The following is a 5,920-nucleotide window of genomic DNA, read 5'->3' as shown; positions in this document are numbered from 1 at the left end:
AAACTTGGGTTGCCTAGCAAGAAGTGCTTGTTTAATGTCACTTAGCTTGACGCACCTTGTCTTACCTCATGGGGGTTCATAGATGAAGGTTCCCCTCTTACCCATGACTTAGAAGCATGGTGAACATAACCTTTTGAAGATAGAGAGAGAGTTATCGAGCTTGTTACCACTTAAAGGTTCGTCACCCTTGTTCCATTCTTGCGCATCCCCAACAGCCTTAGGGTGTTTCTTGTGGTGTCTACTAGCTCGCTTCATCTTCAGGAGCATTTTGTTCACCATCCCCGGAGTAGATGTACCTTCTCCTCTAGACCAAACATCATCACCTCTTTGTTCTCCATTTCTTGGTATAGCAACCCTGCGTACGGGTCAGGATTCAACATTTCTTGCACATATTGATTGATTAGTTCATCGGTAGTGTCAAGAAAATAAAGAGTATCATCAAAGTTAAGAGAATATCGCATGGCTTGGGTGAGTCGGTATGTGAGCTTGTCATCTCCAACCCTCAGTGTTAACTCCCCGCCGTCCATGTTGATAAGTGCCTTGGAAGTGCGTAAGAAAGGCCTCCCAAGTATCAAAGGAACATTTGCATCCTCATCGACATCCAACACTACGAAGTCTATAGGAAATATGTACTTATCCACCTTAACAAGTATATCTTCAATGATGCCCCTAGGATATCTCACTGTTCGGTCCGCCAATTGCAATGTCATCTGAGTGGGCCTAGGCTCTCACAAGCCTAGCTTCTGAAAGAACGGGTATGGCTTGATGTTGATACCAGGCCCCGAATCTGCCAATGCCATCTCTTTACCCAAATTGCCAATGTTGCATGGAATCACAAAGCTTCCGGGGTCTTTCTTCTTGTTCGACATATTCTTTTGCAACACCGCTAAACAAGAGGCATCTAAAATCACCGATGCACTCTCCTCCAACTTCCGCTTGTTGGTCAAAAGATCTTTCAAGAACTTGGCATACCGAGGCATTTGAGACAATGCCTCCACAAAAGGAATGTTGATGTGCAATTGCTTGAATAGACCCAAGAACTTCTTGTATTGCTCATCATTTTGGTCGTTCTTCAATCTTGATGGATACGCGATTCTTGGCTTGTAAGGTGGGGGTGCCACCTCCTTCTCTTTGTTAGATCTCTTGATAAGTACTTGTGTGATATGAATGCGAAGTGTTCATTCCTTATGTTGAGCATTACTTTTCTCAGGTTTTTACACTAATATGTGTGTTTTTATGTTACTTTTATGCAGGTAGGGTTGTGAGGCCGAGTATGAAGGAAATAGGCCAATGTGGATCATAATGCACCTATTTTTGGAGGAAATCTTGCTAAGGGTCAAACGCGAAGACATAGGGTCGGGTGTGACATGCTAGAGTGTGTGCCAACCTCCCTCGCATTCGAGTGAGCACATCCATTTGGAGGGGCACAAAGGCGCTCACACTCGAGTATTCCGACTTATGCACATAAGAACAAGAGCTCCACCAACATGTATATCAATGAAGAAGCAAGTGATTCACGACGTAAACTTGTGCCCGCTTTGCTACTCCCGATGAAAATATGGAATTGGGAAGTTATTCGGTCGAAGTCTCGTAGCGAGCAACGTAGCATGTCTCGTAGCAAAGACCTGCTCACTACCGGCCGAGAAATCGAGAACAGAGAATCCACACGGGCGTGTGGAAATTATCCACGCCTGTAGAAATTCCGTGACGGGCGTGTACCGTCCACGCCCGTGGAGTCGCCCGATTCCAGCCCTATTTAAAGCCGATTCAACCCCGATTTTGGTATTCTTTTCTCCATCTTTTCCCCAACTTGAGAGAGGGCTTACGCTAGGGTTTTGAGGGGTATTGGCTAGGGTTTTGGAGAGGTTCTACGGCTCCGACATCGCGCGTCGTTTGGAAGAAGGTTATTGGGAGAGCTTTCGTCGGCATCGATCCGACGAGGTGTATCCTAGGCCGGACAAAGGATCCCTTGCGACGAGTAGAGGACTCTCCACAAGACCATCGACACGACTATCAAGGGGGTTTCTTTATGGATTCATTGCTTTTACATTCGATTTCTTTGATTGTACTTAGCTCCATGGAGAGCTAAACCCCTAGTGGGTACTTGGGTGATTGTGAACCCTAGGATGTATTCGTTCCATTGAACTTCTTTATTATGCTTTCAATAAATTGATGTTTATTGTGAGTTCCAACCTTGAATGCTTGATTGTATGAACATTTCCCCTAGAATGACACTAGGGTTGAGATTTCTTGTTGGTAACCTTGTGAGTGAGTGACACACCACGAGCGTTAGACAAAGCTAGGTTGGAGAGGGTTGAGAGGGTGAGTCGAGAGGTATAGGAGCGTCCCCTTTCCCCTCCGACGTGATAGATTCTACCTCCGTTCCTTGAGTTCTTTACGGCCATAATAGAGTGAATGGTCTAAGGGATGAATCTCCGCTGGGGCTTAGTTGCGCATGCAACGGAGTGAAGCGTTGAGGGGATCTTAGTATCTAGGGCTTAAATGTGGTTAGGGACCTTCCGCCTGGACCAAAGGGTTAGGTCTATAATTAGGAAGAGATTTATCACTTGGAATCCCTAGAACTCATTGCAACTTTATTCGAGTGCGAGGTTGAGAGGTTATATAATCTCTCCTCCGGGACATGAATAGAGTTAGGCATAGTTGACCTTAGATTTGGGACTATGTATGTAAGGATTTCCATGACTCACCATTGCATTGATTAGGAAGCATAATAGAGAGTTCTTGCACTTGAAGCGATTATCCTAGGTGAAGCATCATCCGAGTACCCCATCTTTATCGATTGCCTTACCTCCTCCTTACTTTTGCTCTCTTACTTGTTGCTTTTAATTGTTGAGAATTGAATCATTGTCACACTTATCATTGTTGATATTCCACATAGCTAAGAATCGAATTAAGTGTCTTTACTCCCTACTCCCTGTGGATTCGATACTCGCTCACCCGGGATTATTACTTCGACAAACCCGTGCACTTGCGGGATATACGCAAGGGGATCTTGTCATATCTCCTCAACCTCCACGACCTCAGGTGCTTCAACATTGGTCTTCTCACTTGGAAGCCTACCCTCAACCTCACAACCACTTCTCAAAGTGATCGGCTTCACATGTTCTCTAGGATTAGTCTCGGTATTACTGGGCAAGCTTCCTTGTGGTCTCTCCGATAGAGACTTTGCAATTTGCCCCACTTTATTTTCTAAATTGTGCAATGAAGCGGTGTGGTTGCGAAGTGTAGCCTCGACCGATTGGAACCATGTATTCGATGATTGCACAAATCTAGTCAAGGCTTTCTCTAAGTCGGCCATCTGGGTTTCCAAGCATGAAACTCTATTCTTCATATTCGGGGCTTATTGTTGTTGAAAACTCGGTGGTGCTATGGCCTTTTGCTGCCCTTGGTTACTCCATGAGAAATTTGGGTGGTTCCTTTACCCTTGGTTGTAGGTGTTGGTATAAGGATTACCTTGTACCCTTCCCGAATTGCCCACAAAGCCTACTTGTTCAGTTGGGGCTAAAGTAGCAATTGAAATAGGATAATCAGATGGCATATCTGAACCCCCACAACCATCACAACTCATGATCGTGGCCACCCTCTGTAAAGTCATTGTCTCCAATTTCTTGCTCAATGCCTCTACTTAGGCTGCTAAAGATGTAACTGCATCAATTTCATGGAGTCCGGGCACTTTTTTCTTTTCCCTTGCATTCCATTGGTAGTTGCTCATGGTCATTTCCTCTACCAACTGTCGGGCTTCTTCAGGGGTCTTGTTCCCCATTGTACCTCCTGTGCGGTATCAAGAAGTTATCTTGTACTTGGATTCAACCCGTTGTAAAAAGTCTGAATGATCATCCATTCGGGGAAACCATGCTGTGGACACTTCTGTAAGAGGTCCTTGAATCACTCCCATGTCTCAAACAAGGATTCAAGCTCCATCTGAACAAACGATGATATTTGATTACGAAGCTTCGCCGATTTCCCTAGAGGGAAGTACCTTGCAAGAAAAGCTTCGACCATTTCATCCCATGTCATGATGGATGCTCGTGGTAAAGAATGTAGCCACTGCTTTGCTCTTCGTTTTAGAGAGAATGGGAAAGCCCTCAATCTTATAGCATCATCCGTGACACCATTAATCTTCAGCATGTCACAAACTTCCAAGAAGTTTTTAATATGGTTGTTTGGATCCTCATCATCCAAACTATTGAACTACGCTGAATGCTTGCTTTAGCTCAAAGTTCGGAGCTATAATCGGGGGCCGAACAATGCTAGATTGTGTCCCTAATACTGACAGTCTAGCGTAATCAGAAAGTGTTCTCTGTTGTTCATTCTGTACTGCCATGTTGTCAGACCCTTTCACTACCACTTCAGCTAGATTTGACGGTTCTTGCACAAGTTCTTTACCCTTACTTCTGACTGTACGTTCAAGTTTAAGATCATCTTAAATTAATATCGAAGGGTTCCCTCGAGTGATAACTTGGAGCTGCACCAAAATAAAGAAAACAAATCAGAACGATGATAGAATAAGAAGATGTGAAGTAGAATGAATGATGAATGGCTAAGATAACAAAGTGCAAAGTATTTATAAATGCCTACTCCCTGGCAATAGCGACAAAAACTTGACAACGCCCTTTGCGTGTGACCCGCAAGTGCACGGGTTTGTTGAAGTAATAAATCCTAAGTGACTGGGTATCGTATCCACAAGGAGTAGTGAATAAAATACTAAAATTGCTACTTAACCAAGCGAAGATGAATAATGATTGTTTTGATAAAGTGTAATGTAAGCAAGAACAAAAGAAACAAGAACGATAGGGCCAAGTAAGTGAGAGGAAAGGCAATCGATAGTAGTGGGGTACTCAGATAATACTCCCCCTAGGACTAATGTTTCAAGTGCAAGACCTACTATTATGCTTCCTAACTAATGCTTAATGAGTTATGGAAATCCTAAAGTACACGGTGCCAAACCTAAGGTCAACCGTGACTAACTCTACACTATGTCCCGGTGGAGAAATCACTCAGTCTCAACACCTCACACTGTGCAAAGTTGCATGGTATTCTAGGGAACACAAGTGATAAACCCTCTTCCTATGTATAGACCTAACCATTTGGTCCAGGCGAAAGGCCCCTAGACACAATTAAGCCCCAGATACTATAGTCACTTCAACACTTCACTCTGTTGCTCACGCAACTAAGCCCCAGCGGAGTTCATCCTTTAGCACTTCACTCTATTATGACCGCAAAGAACTCTAGGAAATGGAGGTAGGATAAATCACACCGGAGGGGAAAGGGGACGCTCTGCTACCTCTCGATTCACCCTCTTAACCCTCTCCAATCTAGCTTTGTCTAACCCTCATGGTGTGTCACCTATCCACAAAGGTTACTAAGATGAACTCTCAACCCTAGTGTCACTCTAAGAGAGAAATCATTCAACAAGCATTCAAGATTGGAACTCAATTAAATACATCAATTAAGGAAAGCATAATAAAAGGTCAATGAAACAATAACATCCTAGGGTTTACAAAACCCAAGTACCCACTAGGGGGTTTAGCTCTCCATAGAGCACAATACAATCAACAATGAAATCGAAAGTAAAAACAAGTGTTCCATAAGAAAACCCCCTCGGTATTCGTGTCGATGGTCTTGTGGAGTAGCCTCTTCTTCTCTAAAGGACACCTTGTCCGGCCTAGGGCACACATCGCCGGATCGGTGCCAACGAAAGCTCCCCCAATAACCTTCTTCCAAGAGAAGCGCGGTGTCGAATCCATAGGACCACTCCAAAGACTTGCCAAAAGCCTCTCAAAACCCTAGCCGACGGCTTCTCAAAAGATGGAGAAAAGTTGGAGAGAAGGGTGAAAGATTCTTTTAAAAATCGGGCTCAATCACGGCTTAAATAGGGTTGGAATCAGGTATCCACACG

General features: G+C 44.2%; 1 non-coding gene across 1 annotated transcript; it reads left to right on the top strand.

Moving 5' to 3' along the window:
* Positions 1-3,868: 3,868 nt before the first annotated feature.
* On the top strand, positions 3,869-3,975 carry LOC120252053. The gene has a single exon (XR_005533605.1). It is a non-coding gene; the product is annotated as a small nucleolar RNA R71 (small nucleolar RNA).
* The last annotated feature ends 1,945 nt before the right edge of the window (positions 3,976-5,920 follow it).

The sequence above is a fragment of the Dioscorea cayenensis genome, chromosome 20 (assembly GCF_009730915.1).
Source record: "Dioscorea cayenensis subsp. rotundata cultivar TDr96_F1 chromosome 20, TDr96_F1_v2_PseudoChromosome.rev07_lg8_w22 25.fasta, whole genome shotgun sequence".
Lineage (NCBI taxonomy): Eukaryota > Viridiplantae > Streptophyta > Magnoliopsida > Dioscoreales > Dioscoreaceae > Dioscorea > Dioscorea cayenensis.
Note: the sequence above shows the minus strand (reverse complement) of the source record. Positions and strands in the feature narration are given on the sequence as shown.